Below are 23189 nucleotides of genomic sequence, written 5' to 3'. Positions count from 1 at the left end.
TGGAAATACTGGAAGTGATGATTTAATATTTTTATTGGTTTTCATGCTTTCATTTTCTAGGACATTTTGAGCAAAATCCTCACAGTGCATCATAGTGATGAGTGAGTCCAATCATTCATTCATAGGATATGACTATTTCTAAACTAATGCATGACTCCCTATGTGTAGACCAATGCATGACTATGTACAGACTAGTGCATGACTATGTATAGACTTGTGTATGACTATGTATAGACTAGTGTATGACGATCTATCGAATTTATTTATCTATAGACTATCTAAACATAGCTAGCCTTATGCCATATGCCTTCCGTGATAACACAGTTGCTCTGCATTTTCCTACTTCAATAGCAAAAGTAGATGCAAATCTCACAATAAAAATGATAACCAGTTTGACATAATCTCAATAGGAACAATGTATTAAACTGCAAATCGTACAGCGTCACCGCTCAAGGTTACTGACCGATGGCTGTAAACTAAAAAATGTTTAACTACTTTTATCTCTTTAACATTTTCAAGCATAGATAAGTCTTTTGTCGACAAGGTTTTGTTTCAACTAACAATTTGGCGACTTTAAGTTCTTTTGTGATTATAAAGAGGTTTTAAAAGACATACTTTGGAGTTTTCTATATTATATATTATCTACCATATTATCCTATGTTGAGGACCACAAATACGCCTTTGCTCCAAATTTAGGCTTTCAATGTAAAACAAGTTTTGTACAAAAAGAATCTCATCTCACATAATAATCCAAAATAAATATATAATCCTGCTACCTACTGTTGGATTTACTAAAGGTCAGAGGTCAAAAGATAATGAGAGTAAACCTAAAAACATTGTTTATGTAAGTGTTTTTAGGTGATCTATTGCACGCTAGAAATATGGTGTTTAACTGCTGATTAGCTATATAACTAGAGACCAGCTTCACTTCACCCATTTTTGGCATGATTCATGAAGGTAACCTTTACTGGAATTTTAAAAGGCCTGTTGAGCAAAGGTTTAAGATACAAGAGACTTAAGAATTATATTACATATAGCTAAGATGTTGAAGTAGTAAGCAAAAAAATCTTAAAATAAACACTTTCGATATTAATGGAGTAATAATAATATACATTCTTTAATATTTACATTTTAATAATTTTCGATTGCTGAAGTCTTTGGTGATGTCATTGCTTAGCCGTATTAGCAGATTTGCAGATAAAAGCGACTACAGACAAATACACATGGGAACAGAAAAGAATAGTTGAGAATATTATAACACTAATTTTTGTGGTGCTCGAGGAGCTACAGCATATTTTTTACTTTCAGTAGCAAGTACTTTGGTAGAATGACCAATAGTCTCAGTCTGTTATAGCACTGAGCCTCTTGAAGGTTGTCTTTGGTGTTGACTCAGCCTCAGGTTTTCATGGCTGAACATCACTGATGGAAGTCTATCAGTATCCTCTGACTCAACCATCATGACCTTCCAGTCTTATGTTTGTGCACCCACACTTGACAAATACTGTATTGTCTGGTTTCTGTTATAGCTTTGTCATACGAAATACTCTAAAAATGAATACAGTTAGTAAGGCTTGCCCCCCACACACCTGCTCACTTGACTTATCTACTAGTTTAGTTTGCTCTTTTATTGATGTATGTAGTTGCGTGTAGATTATTTTATTTAATAAACTTTTGTCAAGTGTCATGAGTAGGCTATTAGTTAATTCAAGGTCTCCATAGAGTTTTTGTGATCGCATTCCTAATACACCCTTAATTCTTGAAATTTATTTTCATCTATCACGACTTGAGCACTGTTATCCTGTGTTAGACGACTAGAAAGTTCTTGGTTGCTTTTGCCATTGGGTTATTTGTTTGTCTCTCATATCACACTACTTCCTGTTTAAAAACTCTACTTACGCTAAATGTATGTCTTGTCATAGAATATTTTGATAGAATATGCAAAGCTGTTAATTTCTGCTTGCTTTTTTGCTTTGCTCCAGATACTTATTGACGAACACTAAAAACTTCAAATTTAATTTACATTTTATTTTTTTTCAACTTGCTCGTCAAAGCCAAAATTTTACACCTTTTAATAGCTTTGCACAGTAAGAGCAGATTTAAATTTCCTTCTGCTACCTCTTGAGCCTCTCATATATGATAGCCATGATTATCAATGCATTATATCTATGTGTAGAAGGGAGCTCCTACCGATGCGATGCGTGGTAGCAGAGGACTTGAAATGCTCCTCAGATAGTGAGCTAATTGGTCTGCAGCAACTATAGTCTCGATGGCTGAAGGAATAAAGCAATTTGTCAATTATTCATTTTTGGTCTGTCACTAATAAGATTCTCACTAGCGCCGAATTATTGTCTGCCGTCTATGCCAGACTGGAGTTTCATTGCAACAAGTTGGTTCGACAAGGGGTGGATAGTCGTCAAATTGCGACCAACCATATTTGCAACCAGTATTCAGGGACACAAAAATGCAGTATGGGTCATCACGTAAAAGGTAAAATTCGTTTCGAAAAGTGTAATACTGTTTCTGAAAATGGTAAATTACCAAAATTTACAATAAATAATTTCTTTTCTTGTGTTTTTAGGTTTAGCCGTCAATTTATTTATTGTTACAGTTTTTTGTTGATCATTATAAAACAGTCTAATATTTAAAGGTGTGAAAAAAGCCTATCACTTATTAAATGTTGGTACTGAGACTTGTTACGGCGCAAATATTTATTGGTTCAAAATATTACAAACGTGACTAATTATTCGAATTCCGTTTTCACTTTTTTATCACAAGTTTATGTTTCCGATGTTGTTCGAATGGCTTCAAAAAGATTAGTGACGAAGCATGCTAAGTGATTGTTCATTCATAAAACTATGACGCGATGTTTGTCATCACCCCTGGGTAGGCGTTATCAAAGGTGGCATTTGTTGCTTTTCGTGGAAAGGCAACAAATGAAATAGTTGGAGAAGATATTGACAGCCATAGCCAAACAAGTCTAATAAATAATTCTCTTTTCACTATTACATGAATAATTTAGCATATAATAGAATGTGCATCCTAGAATCTGCCATATTGACAAGCTTTTGATTAGCTTTTTCTCACGTTTGCACCTTGGCTTGTGGAAACTCTGCAATGAGGACTAAAATAGCTGCTAGAGAATTGTTTTAATATTGCTGAGTGGGTTAAAATTAAATATTTTGCTTGGTAAGCAAAAAAATCTTCTCAAACCAATTATATAGCATTTAATCATACTTTGAAGGCGAGTGACTCCGATTGTTAGTAGATGTAGATGTGAGAGGACATGCTTGTTAAGGTTTTTGGTTACACTGTCGCAAAAAGCGTGGGCAACTTAGAACAAAAACATCCTTCTAAAGTTATTTCATAATTTCCTTTTTCTAATTGTCATAGAGGTCTGTAAGTGTTGAGAAGATGACGAGATAAGAGAAACTTTGGAATAAAAATCAAATGTATGTTTTATGTATACAATTAACATGATTTCAACTGTCAAATGGCAGCACACAGTTGAGATGTTTGTTAATGTTTTGATATAAGGGTTTCAAATGACATTGCAGCTTACCAACGGCAAACAGATGTAAATCTATGTATTTTTGACCTCAATGTGACACCACAGAACTTGTTGCAATCAATAAATGCACGTTTCTATATGAATACTTCATTAAACGGCAGTTTTTCCGCAAGCGTGAATTCTTGATTCCAATTTCAACTTTCAGCTGAGAGCAGATATTTAACCTTCTATTTATTATTTATATATATGTTATAGAATAGTTTAAATGGTGCAATTGAGGTACTCGTGAGAGTGAATTGTTGCAGATATATCTATCAAGCTGTACTTGGTGAAGTTGATGAAACATCTCACCGGTTTGTGGTATATGTATATGATAATATATTATAATACATGGTACATAGATATATGATAGTAGATGTGACCCATAAAACATTTGCATAACCTACAAGGTGCCACCACAGAGTTTTTTGGATAGTATATTCACATATCAACTAGGGTTCCGCAAAAAATCCTTTAGCCAACCGTTATTATTAATCATTTTATAATATATTATTTTTGGTCTGACTGGTAAGTTGGAAACAAGCCAAAGGCACAATTTGCAGTTATCAAAGTTTTAAAAATCTACCCAGACGAACCATAAGTAATATACACTATGATGTACCGTCAATAAAGCTTTTGTGAAGCAAAATAAAATCGGGACTGCAATAAAGCTCACTTCCAATTTTCTTTACTACCGGTTTGTAGACTTCTATAAAATTGAAAGCAATGACCACATTTTTTAATGAATTTTTCAATAAAATTTGCTGTTGTAAGAGGTGATGTGACTGTGTTTTGCCTTTGATTAAAGGAAATATTTAAAGAACTTAAAATATATAAAACATTTTGTTGAGTTTTGAGCCAAGTTGTCTGTTTAGATTTATTTACAGCCGGTTGCATTGAATAAAAACTTGTTTCAACTTTTTTGATGCTAAAAAGTTTGGCTTTCTAGAAAATTTTTCGATACAGCCTACTTAAGTTGTATCTTTATTAACTCGTCATCAGTAATGTTGAATGGTAGCGAGAGCCTTTCGTACAAATATACTGCCTTTAAATAATTCTTTTTCTTAACCTATATTTAAAGATGCTAAATACGCAAAAGATACAATGTAGGCGGATTTTCGAAATCAAGGGTAGCTCAGGTGCATTTTCTCTAAAAGTCTTAGATTAAATAGTGAAAAGAAAATTAGGGTGGGGATTCTTGTTGAATGCTGGCTATTCATGCACGTACAATGAGTCTAGCGCAAAGTTGTTTCATCGAAAGTCACGCATGAATTGCGCGTAATAAAGTCTATGCACATGTGTCATTCGCAAACATTGCTTTGCTCAATGAACATTTATAGTGGATCAGCCTACAATGTTTATGATGCTTGCTATTTTCGTTCAAATCACCCACTAGTAATAATCTGTTTACACAATCTTTTATTTTAAAGTTGCTCCACCCCTAAATTGCTTAAACAATGATGCCTATCAGTTACTAAAAATAAACATTAGGTGGTTGTAAACTGAATCTCTGTCACTGTTCAAACGTATGCAGTCTTCATTCATGCTCTGTTATAGCCAAAGCTTGAAATTTTCTTAAAAATTGCATCAGTGTTAAACCACAACTGTTTTACTAAAAGAACTTTACTGATTTTGGCGGCTTTATTCTTTGTGATTGCATGATGAACATTTGCTTAAAGTCTTGTTAACAATAATAATATTATTAAAAATAGTAATACTATTAACAATAATAATATTATTAACAATAATAATATTATTAACAATAATTTGATGCCCTCAAGTTTTAATAATAGCTTTAAAGATGAACTTTCACAGAAGACTAGTAGAGTTTATCAAAAAGTATTGGTATTTTTCAATCATTTGTGATTGATTTTGATGGCTGAGTTGATGTGACTGCCAGGATGTTTATAGATTAAAACAGAAAAAAACATGATTGCAGTTAAAATGCTCAGTTCAAGCAAAATTGTGATTATGATGTTTATAATTGCCAATAGATCAATAAAACAGAGGCGCGTAATGCTGCACTTGAATGCAATAGCTGATATCAACTATAGAAACAATAGCAACTCATGTCGTTATTTCACACGTACTTTTCTTCCGAGCGCTTCAACCGCTGTCAACTTTCGTTCAATTCTAGTTTTGAAACTTCCTGGCAGTCGGATAACTTCAAACATCAAAAACAATCAGAAACAATTATGCTGTATGCAGGTAGAGCCGTATGCAGGTAGAGCTGTATGCAGGTAGAGCTGTATGCAGGTAGAGCTGTATGCAGGTAGAGCTTGTAATATATTTTCATTTAGGCTACCATCTAACAGCTATCACATTTTGTAACGATGTTTCCTTACAACTGGATTTTTACAGCGCAATTCAGTTATCAGAAGTGCGAGTGATTAAAACAAGTGAATGTTAATATTATGTTACTTTTAGTACCTATTATCACTAGTTAATCTGATGTTAAAACAGAAACTTTTAATTTTATTTAATGATATAAGCAAAAAGTTGTCATCAGAACTAGAAAAAATGTTGAAGTTTATTTAAGTAGTAGCTACAAACTTGAGTAAAATTTTAGTAATAACAACTCAATTAATGTAGCGGATGATCATTTATAGCTGTTCAGTATGTGCCAAATGCTGCCAGTTTCTTGTAGTCATTATAGCCTTGTGGGGACTCCTAAACAGACCCTTCACCATGTTCCGCAGTCTTCACCGTCATTGCAATTTTTTTAAGCTTGCTCTTTCTTTTATGCTGACCTGTTTTTGCAATTTGTGTTTGGTTGGTATGTAGTTAATGTAGCTATTACATGTAAATTGAGTGATGGATTGAAATGTTAACCAGAGCAAAAATATGTCAACAATTGAAGCTTTTTAAACAAAAATCAAATGAGCTGTAGAAAAGTTACAGCCCAGTCTACTCTCTTCCTTCCTGTCTCTTTCCTTTGATTCTTTATAGTGAAGCACAAGTTGCTGTCTTGTTCCATTTTAACTATACTTGAAGTTTGATTCAGACTTCTGTCCTAAGAATAGAAACCTTTTGCAACTAGTACTACCAGTTAAATTTTATAGTGAGCAAAGAATTTCCTCTTCCTCATAGCATGACTAATTGAGAACTCTTGCATGCGCAAATGACTAGATTCCTGGTTCTACCTGATGTGCCAATCTTCCTAGCAATCAAAATATATTAACAAATCCACACCGGATGAAAGCAAAGAAGGAGTATAATCCGCACATTCTTGTTATAAGCAGTTGATCAGATGTATTGAACAATTAATTGTTTCACAATTCTAGATTTGTTGCTAAGGTGTAAGTTCTAAGGTGAAACTTTAGAGGGCAGTAGGTTGGGCCATGAAAGCATCATTCATCTATATTCGTTTAAGAAAGGATTCCTGCCCATGATGCAAATTGTTGTTATTTATAGCCCACGTGTGGATGATGTGAGTGTTGAAAAGGGCGGAACTAATGACACACGAATCACCTAACGATTAGCTATAAATGTGGTGGCTGAGACACGAATTGCCAGACACGAATGAGAGACTCATTCTACAGCATTTAGTAAGGACTATACCTTGTACCATTTTATTACAAAAAATCATCACTATGGGTTATTTAGCAAGAGGATTAGAAATGAGCGATCTTGCTTCAGATCCTGACAGTGTATTCTTAGAATCCCCAAGTTCAACTCTACATATCAGGTATGTCAAACTGATGTTTTAACACATGACATCAATATTGTCATAAGATTCAGCCAAAGTGAGAGACACAAAACTAACCAAATATGGCACCTTCCTATGCATACATGCTTGAGCAATCAATTTATTAAAAAGAGTTTAATAGCATTTGATGTGAACTTCATTTATATATATCACCTCTGAACTCACCATTTGCTTGTTGTTTGCTTAGCATTTTCATATAAGGAAGGTGAAGTACAATTAGCAGTTATCTATGGTTATTTGTATAAAAATGTAGGCATCTTTTGAGTCACATTTCTAAAACAAGTTTTTAAAGAATTTGTGACTTTACTAGAATTGTTTAAAATGAGACTTGACTCGTTACTGACTAACGAATTTCTGTTAACCTAAATGATGTAAATGATCTCCAAGAGAATTAAACAGTGAGATGTGCCCACAGTATACAAATTTTCAAAATTGAGCTAATGTGCTTCAACAAATTATTAACAAAATGTTCTGCTAGTTTTCTACTTTATAACAGATATGAATGAAATATAAATTTCAAATTGGTAAAGAAGTATCCAAAATTCAATTGGTCCAACGTGCCACTTTCAAATTGGTATCTGTAGAGTTTTTTATTGTTTATATATGCTGACTAAACAACGCTTTTACTCGTGCTGCATGTTAACTTGAATTTTTGTTGGCTGTAAATGTTCTAAATATAGCTAATATGTTTTAGATCTTCCTTGATGTCATCTCAACAATATTCCAGAAATTATAACTCACAAGTGACAGAGAACACTTGCAAACAGGAATTTTATCAACAAATAGGTAAGATAGCAAAATTCAACATATCTGTGTAATGTGCATCAATAAAATAGGAACAAGTTATATGAGTATATGGTTCTTGTTTAAAGTGCTGTTGTCATAGTCTAATCTATAATAACATAGTGCTTTCATTGTAGGTTACGCTGAGTTGCACTTGGATGGTCTATAAAACGAACGATATGGTCTTGTTGCGGAGGGATATACAGTTGCTGATAACACCAAAAGTGGACTTGAACTTTCTATTGGCTTCTATCTGAGAAGACAATGACGCTTTGCTGGTTATTTGTCTAAGCTTTCTGTTAGCTTCTATTTATTTAACTTATTTGGTCAAAAACATCGCTGATATGTTAATAGTAATAATTATATTCCGTCCATATATGGAAATCTCTGAATTAACATTTATGAAAATTACTAGCAATTTTGTATAAGAACTTTTTCAAGCTTTGTTCTTTTGCAGTAATTTCTAGTTGATATACACTTAGCTTTGATGAATGCAGAATTTGTCTTATCTTATGTAACTTAGAATTTAGAATAAACTTGAATGTTCTTGAATACTTGTCTATTTTACTCAAATATTAATGCATTTTAGATCATTGATATATTACTATTACTCGGGTCAATCTAGCGACACTCTAAAATGGGTCATTAACTTTGACGCAAAGATACTAAAATCCTTTTGTTGTTGCCAAAATTTAAAAAAAATGAAAGGAAACACAAGAGATTATTGCAGTGACTCACATCCTCTCTACATCATAATATCAGTAAATTCTAAAACATATAGATTATCCTTTGCTGATCCCATTTTCATTGAAGTATTTACTACTTGCCTTGTCTCTGGTGCGTTTTCAAACCAAGTGTTTTTGTGTGGTTGTTAGTTGATTTCGCGGGTCTAATCCACAAAAAACGTTTCAATTTTTAAATTGCTCCGAGTTACTTTCCTTTCAAGAATGCATTTTACAAGTCCTAGAATGTAGTGCTACCAAACACCCTAATGCAGCTACTCATCCATCAATCCAACTAAGTACCTCAGGAAATGCCCAGGCTAATACCATCGCTAGAATAAGGGGCTTCATCGGCTTCATAATAATAAGTCTACTTGCGATGCTTGGTAACCACTCCTCACATCACATTGGTTTTTACAAAATTCTCGTTAACTTCTACGTTTTTCTCTTCTTTTGCTACCTTTTTTTAGTATCCTCTTTATAATTATCATTTATTACACTTTGCTATAAGATATGTTGTGAGCCACTTACCTCTTTAAAGCAGCTTGCATTAGATAAGCATAAATTGTTGACAATGAATTTTCATCACATTTCACACAATTGCAAATTAAAAAAAAAGCAATTCATGATGAAAGCAGTGCTAGTTTATCTATTTGAGAATTTTGCAACTAACATTTGTTTTTGTTGTTGTTGTACATTATTGAAAAAAATAATATTAAAATAGCCTGTAATGAATTGGTAAGAAATAGGGTAATAGCTGGATGATAATTCGCATTTTCGGTGTTATATTTGGAAACTCTCTCATGATAATTAGAGATATTGCGGAGCCAAAATAGTGGTTGCTTATGATTACAGTGCAAAGTGTGATATAAGTGTGAGTAGATATAGGTAAATAAGTGATTACAGAACTGTAAGTAAGTTAACTTTATGATCAAACCTTCATTTTAGACATTTTAAAAATATGTAAGTAATTTATCACCATCAAATAGCTGTTTTTATACCTTTCTCTGCAAGCTGCACAAGTCGCATCGCACTTTTTATAAATAACAAGTGTTCCTTCTGTCAATTGAAACCTTTGCTCTTGACTGTCTTGACTGTCTGACATAGCCAACTAACAAACTATTAAGATAAAATTATTAAAAATTAGTGCATTTATTTAAATGCAATGGTGTGCATAAAATTATATTTGAGTAATTATCACTTTAATAAAATCTGGTGTAATGGCTTTTTTAGATTTACACAACAAAAGTCTTAATTATCTAAATAAAACAAATTGAATATGAGGAAAGTTCTGGTATTATCTGCACGAGGCAGGCTATGATTGAACATGTATAAAATGCATTTCCAGATACCTATGTTAAGCTGGTTTTATCAAACCATAGCAGTCTTTGAGCTTATGGAATATTTAGATCATATTAAATAGCGCCTTAGATATATCTTGGTAATCAAAAAGAAATATATTTCAGCTAACAACTGTAGGCCTGTAATTATTTCTTGATGAAACAATAAATTAGCCCATTTTTAACTCAGATGATGAAACTGGATTAAATAGAAATCTGCAGGAATTACATTAATCCGTATGTCTCCCTCATTCAAAACAAGACAGACTATTTTTTTTAGACTTATGCACCTATTAATTTTTAAGATGTTTGGTTAGATTGACGTCAAAAGGTTGTTTATAAGTAGAGTTGTAGTGATTCAACGGTAAGTAAGACACTTAGACAACGACTATCTTGACCTAAGCCCAGACCTAAGTATGAATAATAAGCAACCACTTTAACTTTAACACCATTTAATGCTTTGTACCATTTAAATGACTTCCTTTACATTTTTTGCTATAAAAAGTGCGCATTACGGTGTTTATTAATGTAAGTTGCCAAATAATTTATATGATTTAAAATAATATTTCACTTCCTACCCTTGGACACTTAAGGAGTGAGTTTTTTATAGTGTTGCTAGATATTTAAGGCTATTAAACGCGTGGCTCATGACATTTATATACATCACCACTTTTATTCCAGTTTCACCAACTCGAAAAACAACTTTCAATAAATCTACAAGCTGTGTATAACACAGATTTAGAAGAAAGATTGTTATTCAGACTGTCCATACTCATGTAAGCTGTGTTTTAATTAGTAACTTAAATTATATTATTAATGATACAAAAGTGTCATGTCACTTTCTATACTTTGTCTAGACTCGAATCATCTCCAACTTGTTTTTTATATGGCAAGTAGCAACTCCATTTCATCTTTTTTCCTAGCTAGCTGACAAACAATTTCATTTCATTTTGTCTTCTATGTTTAGATAGTTATCTATTAGTTTATTTTGTTAGTTTATTTAATTAGTTTATTTTGTTTTCTATATAGCTAGCTAGTAATCATGTTTGTTTGTTTTTCAGATGGCTAGCTAGCGACTCTATTTCATTTTTTCTTAAATGGCTAACAAGCGATTTTATTTCACTTCGTTTTTCACTTCTTATCAATAATTGTCTTCATCTCATACTATGGGCCGTTCTTGTCACATGTATTGCTGTGAGGTGTTATGCAATCAGTTCTATATATGCATTTTCACTGGTAAACATCAATCTGTTGAGCTAGCACATAAATTATTCATTTCACAACATACCGGTAGACGACATACGGTAAGCGACATACAACCTACATGTATGTGGTACATAGATATGCGTTTGCCCAAATCCTGCAGTTCACCTTTTAGAGCATTAAAATGGTTCATTGTTTAGTCAATTTTGTAGAACTTGTAGTTTAGTTAAAGTCACCCTAATTTAGATCTATTAGTATCGATTAAGCTACATGAGCTTCATGTATAGTTTAAGCATATTTTTAGACAAAAACTTCTTAGAACTTAGAAATAATTTACTGATGTGAAATTTTATATCAGCTTCACTCGCAGCAATAAAATCAGCACATACGATCACATGAATGCTTCTATAGAAAGAGAAAACTATTCTTTCATCAAATAAACGTATTATCTAACTGATATGTTTAGCACCAGAACCAAGTACGTATATCTCCTTCATCATGAGTTAACAAGTTTTTTGCACCACAGAGTTTTATTTACTTGCCAAACCCTGACTTTTTGTATGGAAACTAAAAAAATAGTTGTATGGACCAAGCAAAAATGGCTTTGCAAAAACATGCATACTGTATCATTTGATACTGCAATCATAGCGTTATTCCTTTGCATTCGTGCATAGCTGTTGCTTGGAAAGTGAATTTCTTTAGTCATTTAAAGGTTTTCACTGTTAAGTAGTAGACATTCTAATTGTAAAAGACTCGCACTTAGAGTTGTCTAAACATGGAAATGAAGAATGAGATTGCATGATTCAGCAAAAGTGAGCTTATAGGCTATTTCTTTCATCCCATTTATTTACGGTGTAGGAAATCAAATCACTACAACATGTATATTCATAGTCACTTGCTTACTGAATGGATTCTTCTAGAAAGAATGATTAAACATACACAAAGAAAGTTTAATTATTATATCCATTACCTTAATACAAGACACAAATGTTGCCGATTTACCAAGTTAACTTTCCAAGCAGTGCAATTCTACTTGATTTTAAGTTTATGAATAGATAAACTATTTGGTGCATTGCTCATTCATAACAAAACTTACAGCTGTAATAACTCTGACCTTACATACATAAAGCACTCTGGTTCCACTCCACTTGTTGACACGAAAGAGCAACATTTCTCGCCATTTCTTCTAGCACAGCTTTTTCTGAGCAAGGTCTAATTCCTTTGGCACTTGAATCACCAAATTTAAGCTCTAATTCTGACACTTTCTGACAGCTGTTATCTTAACAAAAAGTGAATTTCTGAATTGAAATCTAACATATTTTAAGCTGATAAATGATTGAAGCTTATTCGCACTGCTCTACTTTTTCCTAACTTTCTAGAACATTCTGTTTACTAGTGATTACGAGTGATTTGGTAGAATGAATTACTAGCGCAAACCTTATTACTAGGTCATTGGCCAAATCGGTGTTATATAAGATCCTGTATCTACAAATCTTGTTTGACCCATTAACCTACCTATCACTCGCTATATAATATTCACCCTTCATTTATCAGTGGCTGGAGATGTGACTATGCTTGGCTTAAGAAGCATAACTAAATTACCGATAGGTTTTAACAAGTTTGCATGACCTTTTGAACCAGTTATTTATAAAGTCTGAAGCTGGCTCACAACTTAGCCATATTTAAAATCATGTTTTATTTCCTGAATCTAATAGGTATTAGTCTCTATATCTTTCTATCCATTTTATGTCTGAGCAGTTGCGCTTGAAAAATCTGACAATGACCCATATACATATACGTACACGCCTTATCAAATATTTCTTATCTTTCGCAGATTCCTTTTAGGCCAAACAATCAATCCTTGGCTGAATGTAGACTTTTAAGAAGAAAGTATTTTTGAAGAGTTGTTGTCAGAAAAATACAAAAAAAGCTGTAAAAAATAAATAACATAAAACCGCCATTTTTATCAGCACAATTAGAATAAAGCTTCTCACATTGCCAATGAATATTTTTGGTTGCACAGTAAGCCACTCATCAACATGACTTTTGTGTGAGTCACTTTATCTAATTCTTTTGGCCATGAGCCACCATAGCCTGAGATTACACCCATTTATGAGGAAGCATTAAAAACAATCCCTCCTTATTCACATAACTTGGGACATTGATAAACCATCATAAACGATCAAATTGTTTGTAGTTACAGAATGGTAAGTGTTGCTCTTGGTATTAATTATTCTAGTAATGATCTATTGAAACTATGTATAGGTGTGTTGTTGAAGCATATTTTGCTCACGCCATGTTTGAAGGCTTGAGAACTTTGTAGCAATCATCCATTTTTACATCAGCCCTTCACCTAGTTTTTGAAAAGCAGACAAGAACAAAATAATCACCTCAATGAAACTGTAGCACCGTGCAGCGTATTTTGCACTCTTTAGTGCAAGACTCTCATAGATTTATTGGAATCGCAGACTTTTGGCTAGCAACTCCCTAAAATCTTTCGAATATTTTAAACTTTTAATAGAGCTAAAGAACAAAAAATTTTTATGATGTAATTGTCTTCGCATGAAATAGAGATCTCTATATCATTATATTCTTAAAATTGGTTTGAAAGTCTATATAAATAGGATGCTGATTGTTCATGACTGTTCTAACCTTTTGACCTTTTCACTGTCAAACTTGAATTTTTTTGCTTTTCTAGCTAAATGTAAAGTTGGCTTTGTGCTTTTAATTGAAGTTCAAATTTTGTATGGCATTTACTCGCACAAAAGAGAGTACACATAAATACCATAAAATATTGGCAGATACATATCATCAGATTTTTCAGTAAAAAAATTGGAATGTCAAGCAGAATTGAGCTATTCACTACTCAACTGTTTGCAGGAGATTTTACCTTCAAGCATTTTTTTCATTTTCTCGAGGCACCACTCAAAAAATGAATTTATTCTAAGCTTTTAAATAAAAAAACAGGCTAATAATTTTATAGAGCATTATTCTTGTTGTTTATACCATTATCTACAGATATCTTAACCTTACAATCAAACTGTTAGCATCCTTCTAAAACGGTTAGCGAATGTTAAACCTGAACTTGTAAGTGAATCAGCATTTATTTGCTGCCGCTTATTGCCACCCCAGCCCACTACAATTTTGTCTATTTATTTACTACTCATTAAAAGACACCCATTAAACAGCATAAAAACAGTACAAACAGCTACTTTAATGCATTGTCAGAACACTTTAATAAAAATTTGCTGGTAAACGTTGTTATAGGGAGGAAGAGCTTAGATCAGCTTAGATTAGCTATTTATTTACTACTCATTAAAAGACACCCATTAAACAGCATAAAAACAGTACAAACAGCTACTTTAATGCATTGTCAGAACACTTTAATAAAAATTTGCTGGTAAACGTTGTTATAGGGAGGAAGAGCTTAGATCAGCTTAGATTAGCTATTTATTTACTACTCATTAAAAGACACCCATTAAACAGCATAAAAACAGTACAAACAGCTACTTTAATGCATTGTCAGAACACTTTAATAAAAATTTGCTGGTAAACGTTGTTATAGGGAGGAAGAGCTTAGATCAGCTTAGATTAGCTATTTATTTACTACTCATTAAAAGACACCCATTAAACAGCATAAAAACAGTACAAACAGCTACTTTAATGCATTGTCAGAACACTTTAATAAAAATTTGCTGGTAAACGTTGTTATAGGGAGGAAGAGCTTAGATCAGCTTAGATTAGCTATTTATTTACTACTCATTAAAAGACACCCATTAAACAGCATAAAAACAGTACAAACAGCTACTTTAATGCATTGTCAGAACACTTTAATAAAAATTTGCTGGTAAACGTTGTTATAGGGAGGAAGAGCTTAGATCAGCTTAGATTAGCTATTTATTTACTACTCATTAAAAGACACCCATTAAACAGCATAAAAACAGTACAAACAGCTACTTTAATGCATTGTCAGAACACTTTAATAAAAATTTGCTGGTAAACGTTGTTATAGGGAGGAAGAGCTTAGATCAGCTTAGATTAGCTATTTATTTACTACTCATTAAAAGACATTAAACAGCATAAAAACAGTACAAACAGCTACTTTAATGCATTGTCAGAACACTTTAATAAAAATTTGCTGGTAAACGTTGTTATAGGGAGGAAGAGCTTAGATCAGCTTAGATTAGCTATTTATTTACTACTCATTAAAAGACACCCATTAAACAGCATAAAAACAGTACAAACAGCTACTTTAATGCATTGTCAGAAGACTTTAATAAAAATTTGCTGGTAAACGTTGTTATAGGGAGGAAGAGCTTAGATCAGGGGTCACGAACCTTTTTGATTGAGCGACGTGCAAAACCCACCAGTTTCACAATTTAGTTTTAGGAGAGCCACATGTATATTTAGAATTTTGAAAACATAAAATGGAATGGAAGACCAACAAATTCAGTATGTTTTAGTAAGTTTAGAGTATAAGAAAGCTAGATTTATTTTTAACAATGGCGTTTATATCAAAGGTATTATGAAAGTAGTTCTTATAATTAATGCAACTATTGATGCTGCATGCTTCAGGTGCATGCAATGCATGCTTCACTCGCATGCGCGTGGTGAGGTTCAGCTTGATGCAGGCATTTTGGCTTCCATATGTTACTGCAGGTTGATCTTAATATTCTTCATGTGTGAGGAAGACTGCTTGCATGCATTTGTAGAGCCAAACATGGTCAAAACGTACAGCGGAGTACAGAAAGAACTAAGAACTCTTTGCTGCGCGCACCACATCAAAAAGTTGCAAATGAACAAATATTTTTAAACAATGGACGGGCAATTTTTATTTTGTTTATTGTTACTGTAATTTCAGCCTGCTTTGTATTGTTATGTTAATTAAGTTACCAGCGAAATCATAGATTATTTTTTACACTGATTTATCAAAGAGTCAGATGAAATCATCAAAAGAGTCACGTATGGTTGGAGAGCCATAGGTTCCCTATCCCTGGCTTAGAATGTTAAAGGCCTGTTATACTGCTGTCAATAGACTGGTCTACATACCAAGTTTTCCGTCAGGAAGGAAGAGAGTACTTTAGTAAGTTTCTCTGAAAGTTTTCAAGCTGGCCTTCAACATTAAAGCCGATATTACATAAGAAGTTGACAAACTTTATACTGTTCTACTCTTTTACACAACTTTGTTGATGCTAAAATCAAGTTTAGAGTTGTCTCCCTTGACCTACCCTTCACACATCAGGGCATTTCAATGCGGCCATCTATATATCTTTACTGATGGTTACTCAGTACTTAATATTATAGTCCTTAACAAAGCATTGGAAAGCTGGTATGTTCTTAAATGTTTGGCGATGATGAAAATAAGGAATTCTGCGCTGCTTTTGGTAGTATTTAAATAATGCTGACAAAAATATTACAAAAATCAAGTAAAAATAGAGTGCATTTAGTTTTAAAATATTTTAGTAACATCATTAGTATACAGCAACACACAGTGAACATAAATTCTTTAAAGGTTGACTTGCAACAAAATTCACATTACAGTTATTTGATATGAAAATATTCACCATGTCTTACTCTGTTTTGTTGTAGGTGCAAAGTATGTGGAAATGTAATTACAAGCTCTTAAAAGCTCAGAAACGAACAGTTAATCGCAGCCACACGAGACCGCTGTAGTTTGGATTCTCTTTCCAAAACGGCTCAAATGTGACGTAGTTGTGGGAGATGGTTTCTGTTTACACTTTCATGCAATTTTATTCGTCGAAATATTTTCACAAATATACTTCATGCATTCAATAAAACCATGTCTATTGTTCTTACGCGTCTGTTTTATCGTCATTGTAATGCTGTCACTTTTAGCACTGATATCTTATAACTTACAGTAAAATTTCGTTTAATTTTTTAACCTTAGCGCGAAGGAGTACATATCATTGTCTGATAATCATGGCGAGCCTGTTGGTCACTTGTTATAATTGAAAAGTGCTGCAGAAATTATTTGCGAAGTATTTGGTCACATGATCAGATTACGACTTGCCGATTAAACCAAAACAAAACTGTAAAGTGGTGAGCATCTATATTTGATACGGGGTCTTTGGTAAAACCCGAAGTGTTTGTCATAAACTAGTGCTACGATAAGTTTTATACTGAGATTTTTATTGGCCTTTCAATTCCCGTGAGAACACCACGTGACAAGACAATACATAAATTTCATGACTTCGTCAGAGAAATAAAGAGATTCCAATCTACGGCGACTTTTCGTTTTTGAGCTTTCAGGAGCTTGTAATCACATTTCCACATATTTGGCACCTACAACACAGCAGAGTAAAACATGGTGAATCTTATGATACCAATATACTCGTAATTGTATTATTCATATTATTTATTTTTGTGATGAATAGTAGGCAAAGAAGCACAAAGTGATAATGATACATAGCACATACATGTAGCATAAACATAATTTTATATTTCTGAATAGATAGTCATCTCCTGTACACAACTACAAAGAATGTAAATCACACCTTTCATTATTGAGCAATTCTTTCCAATAGAAAATTACTCTTGATTAATTTAATCTTTTTATTCTAAAATAAAAAGTGAAAAACTTTGCAGCTGCTATACTTTGCTTTGAAAATATTGCCGGCTCACTTTACCATCTGCTTGTACCTTCAGCAACAGGAAGCTTACAGGCTGGTATTCCAAAGCCCCCTTTCGATCCTTTAGTCATGATTCACCATTAGAGAAGTAGGATGAAGAGATTCGATCCTACTGATAAGCTATGTAATTCTGAGCTCCTTCAACTGTTAGCAAATGTCATTTTCTGACACTTAGTGATCTTCACAGAACATAGACATTATATCCCTCTTGCATAACATTTGCAGACAGACATGATTATGACCCAAACTAATCTCATACTCAAAAAGGTTTATTGGATCCGGAAACAAACCAGCTTTTACAAAGCAAAACAAAAGGGGGAAAGTATTTTTTGGCATTAAATGTATCATATAATTGTAAAATAATCGGAAATCCTTTGAAGTGGCTAAACTGATAAACTTTTATTAACGGAATGGTGTTCATCTGTAGTCCGATTTCTTCACTTTGGCAGAATCATGATGACTCATCTTTGCAATGAAAGAAGACATATTTGTGCCACCAGTACAGGGAGCAAATATCTTGAGGTGCGGTTAAATCACCATCTATAATTAATACTTAGCTAAATGGTCAAGGTCTCTTTTGGCCAGGGGTCTGCGAGTAGAAAAAATTAATCTTTCCAGATGTCAAACTGGATAGAAAAGACCCAGCAAAAACACTTTTCCTTCTTTGCATTTAATAATGTGCTAAGGCTGATCTCATCCTTCCCTTCAAGTATGCTGAAAAATTGTATTTAATTTTCTAAATCCATAGCAATCTTGAGATAATCATAACTAAGAGGAACTCTGTTAAACATGTTGCCCTTCTGTAAATAGCTTTAATCGGCTGCGCTTCTCCTATACAGACGACAATATGTTTGAGAATAGATAATCCGTAGACTGCATATTAAGTCTATTTCACAGAGTTTAAACGATTTAGATCTCTATAAGTTGCATATTCTTCCGTCATTACGAGTTACAGCATATGAGTCACTTCAGCTTATCTTTTCACACCCACAACTATTAGCTAAAGGGCAAGCTTAGTTTTTTTGCACTAGACTAATATGTCAATATCAATTTTTTGCTTCACAGTATGGTTTTGGGAGAGAAATAACATAAATATTTCTGTTAATACAAAATATTTGTTGCATTTATTTCGTTTTTTAGCGACATGTGCTGTTAAAATCACCCACATCTTGTAATAGCATTTGCGTCACATCTATCGCAAAAAATATTTCTACATGCACCGCATATCTTTGTAGGCCCTAATTATAAAGCCATATTTAATTCATCCATATTTTGGTACAATTCCGGTTTGAAAATAAAAACAATAAATATGCTTTACTGTTCAAATAATAACAGCTTGCACAGGTGTTCCAATATACAAACATAAGCATACTGTTTCCAAGAAATCTGAAGTGTATCTGATATATCATATCATCTGATCTCCTCCCCTTACTCGGAGCAGAAAACCAATAAATAGCAGGGCTCCTTGTGCTATTGAACATAACCTAAGTACCAATGTCCATATAAGTTTCCTAGAATTATTACGTAAGAGTGCAGTCACCCCAAACACTACCTTTTATTGAAATTGGGCAAGCGTGTGAACAATGATATACAGCCCCCCATGGGGGGCTGTATATCATTGGTGTGAATGTGTTTTATCTTGCTGTAATAAACATTACTGTGTTCAATAGCTTTAGTATGCTGCTCCTACAAAATCTATTGTTCATAGGACAAGTTTGGAAAACAGGTTCACTTGATTTCTGCAGCAAGTACGGTGAGATTGATGGTAGTATCTGATCTCTTGCAACTGTCTGATTTATGTTTTAGATTAATGAAAACTGGGTGCCCTTGCACATCTTTGAATTTCCCATCTCGAATCGGAGGATGAATGCCCTCAACATTGTATGTTAATTGTTGGCTCCTTAACACTTTAACCAACAAAATGAGTCCGAGCACATTTTCTATTATATCAGGCTGAGCTGTTCAAGCTGCTCCTTCACCTGTAAGTAGTTCAATCTTTTTAAGGTGAACATGCAGCGGCGGTGCACTCATACAGTAATGTGTGATCAATGCACAACTTTCCTTCTTGGCTTGGTTATGTGAAAGCGACAGATACCGCCATCTGACCTCTTGTATCTGATACTTTAACTATGAGCTTTTTAAAGGCAACCATATAAATATACACTGCTCAAGCTAGAATTACTAGGAAGCCCCAGGTTTACCCTCCAGTAGATCCTCGTTAAAGGATTTGAAGTGTACCCATTTTGATTACAGCGATGCATTTGGGTGCCTGCATCGGCAGAGCAATTAGTTGTGACAGCCCTTGCCGCTGCCCTTGCCACTGCCTTCGCCGCTGCCCTCGCGGCTGCCCTCGCGGCTGCCCTCGCGGCTGCCCTCGCCGCTGCTCTCGCCGCTGCCCTCGCCGCTGCCCTCGCCGCTGCCCTCGCCGCTACCTGCGCTGGTGCTCTCGCCGCCGCTCTCGCCGCCGCTCTCGCCGCCGCTCTCGCCGCCGCCTTCGCCGCTGCCCTTGCTACTGCTCTCGCCGCTGCCCTCGCCGCTGCTCTCGCCACTGCCCTCGCCGCTGCAGTCGCCGCTGCCCCTCGCGGCTGCCTCTCGCAGCTGCCCTTGTCGCTGCCCTCGCCGCTGCCCTCGCCGCTGCTCTCGCCGCTGCCCTCGCCGCTGCTCTACCGCTGCCCTCGCCGCTGCCCTCACCGCTGCCCTCGCTGTTGTGCTGTAGTTTACTGCTACTGTAGTCAGTCTGCTACCGAGCTGCTAGATGTTTTGTAGTTATCAGTTTATGGATGGTCTGTTCTTGCTATTTGAGACACCAGAGAAAGCTTGTCAAGTAGAGTCTGCAGCAAGCCCTAGCCATTTTAGCAAGATCTCTTTGCTGTTTATCTTGCTTAATTCTTGTTATCCAGGAACCTCGGTATGCTTAATCCTTTCGTTGTTTGCTGAATTTCTAACGAAAACCATAAAAACGTAGTTTTGATTAAATAATCATAACTATTAAATTCAGATAAATATCAAATTATTGGTATTTAGGCTGGATTAAAGACATCGATCTGGGTTGACAAGCAATTATATCACTTTGCCATCTCGAAAAATGATTTATTCATTTTAGATCACACCTACTGACAGCTAGAAGCGGTATCTCTGCCAAGCAAAAAATGCAGAAATTTAATATGTCAACTTTTAACATCTGCTCAAACTTATTCATAACAGTTGAAGTATTTCTCATTTGGTCTCTATTTCTCATCAAGTTGGCCTATTTAAACTAAATACCTTTCTTCTTAGGCAGAAGCAGAGCTATAAAAACAACCTCGGAAAACAGTGATGATTATATTGTATTTAGTAAATCTGCTATGTGTAGAGTTGTATGAAACATCTTCACTCAGTGAAGTTGTATACTGTTTATTGGAAAAAAAAAATTATTATTAGGCACATTATATGTTTGACCATGTGAGTTAACTTACTAACCATTCATTGACTTCATGGGTGGAATAACATCTGGCTCTTGGTATTCAAGGTAGTTGGATGGCATCAATATCAATGGTATCAGTGTAACTACCTTCTAGAAAGTTCCAATATGTAAATCAGTTGGCTTGAATAAACTGTTCCTATTGGCTAACTCACACGTGTAATTCACTTGCTGAGCTGCTTTTCACATCTTTCTCCACACCATCCTTTTACTTCAACTGCCTCTCCTTTTTGTTATACGTAGTCAATTACCTTGATTTTTCTCTTGATTCATTCCGAATGCTTTATTCTCATCACACTCCAGTTTCATTTTTTCCTTTACTGTCATAGTTTTTTTTACTCCACTTCTTTTCCTGGTGTTCTCATTTCTGACAGCATTGCTTTCTATGCCTATTCAAAATCTCTTTTGTTTTTTGCTTTTTTATAACTACAGTGCAGTGCCATTGCATTTATTTTTGCAAATGTTGGACACATTTCTCCTTGAGCTTTAACATTTTGCAGCGTCAAATCACTTCTGCAGCCTTTGTTCATGCCCATGAACTAGCAAAAACACCATTTTAGCTCTTACTGTTTAATTTGTCGATTTTATTTAGGCCTATCCTCACCAAAATACTTTGTTAACTCTCCTTAAAGCTCTTGCTTTATTTTGTCCATTTTTATTATTTTCATTACTTTAAATACTTTGTCTTCTACAAACTAAATTTTATTATTTTAGCGTTTTATCGATTGTTTTTGTCTTTCTATCATTATTCTATAGTTTTTCCCACCTGCTTCACCCTTTTTGCATATACTCTGACTGTGGACTCCACAACTTACTTTTGACCTTTTACCACACATCTTAATTACTCTTTGAACTGGTGAATGTGATGAACTGTGTTACAGGTAGAAGCTGAAAGCTAGGAATATTGAGGCTGATCAGCAAGTTTTGTTAGTAACTCGTATGCTATAGCTGTATGCTATAGCTGTATGCCGAGCGTTAAACCATCAGAGCTTATTGCATAGAGGGGTCGTTAGTCCATCAATTAAATGATAATAATAGAAATCTATTTTATTTTCATGCTTGCCATATCTATTGACAGCTTTGCTTAACGGCTTTCACACATCAACACGGCTGGCATATGACTAAGATGGTTGACCTATTAAGATGGCTGGCTTACTTAGATGGTTGACTCTCTTCGTGACGAGAATATATATATATATATGTGTATATAATACAGATTTTATGTTTTGTTCAGTTTAAATACCTTTATTTATGTTCATGAATGCATATTGTACATTTTCTATAAATAACACAATGAAGTTTACAAAAACACTTGTAGCTATATCATTAATTTAAAACAGTTTTTTGACCATTGATTTTCATTTATATTGGGCATTCCCAATTTTATTTTGGCATGTAGATCAATGATGTGTTTCTTATATGATAATGGCTATTTTCTATTATATAGTACTTATTTCACTTGAAACTTTTTTATTGGTGCTGCCAAAGTTTCCAAATAGACATTATCAGATCGGTCATTTGGAAATGAGCCTTTTTTCGTCGATTCAATTTGTCAAATGATCACAATACTATTATTTGTTCACCCCAAATGAGTCAGTATTAAGTCTATTATAGGTAACAATGACTATCTTTTATTAGAAAAAAATAATGACGATAAATTAAAATACCAGTAAAAGAAAATGTTAACACAATGACATAATTAAATCAAAAATGTGTAATCTCAGATAAACTTAAGGTGCAACCTTCGATTTACTGTTTACGGATTCAGCATCCCA

The 23189-nt window shown here is 34.1% G+C and overlaps 1 long non-coding RNA gene across 1 annotated transcript; it reads left to right on the top strand.

The window, feature by feature from the left end:
- The first annotated feature begins 7072 nt into the window (after nucleotides 1-7072).
- Nucleotides 7073-8591, top strand: LOC137400081 (uncharacterized). The gene is made up of 3 exons (XR_010979213.1): nucleotides 7073-7235; nucleotides 7951-8042; nucleotides 8177-8591. It is a non-coding gene; the product is annotated as an uncharacterized lncRNA (long non-coding RNA).
- The last annotated feature ends 14598 nt before the right edge of the window (nucleotides 8592-23189 follow it).

This window comes from Watersipora subatra, chromosome 7 (genome assembly GCF_963576615.1).
Source record: "Watersipora subatra chromosome 7, tzWatSuba1.1, whole genome shotgun sequence".
NCBI lineage: Eukaryota > Metazoa > Bryozoa > Gymnolaemata > Cheilostomatida > Watersiporidae > Watersipora > Watersipora subatra.
This window is presented reverse-complemented; position numbering and strand designations above follow the sequence as displayed.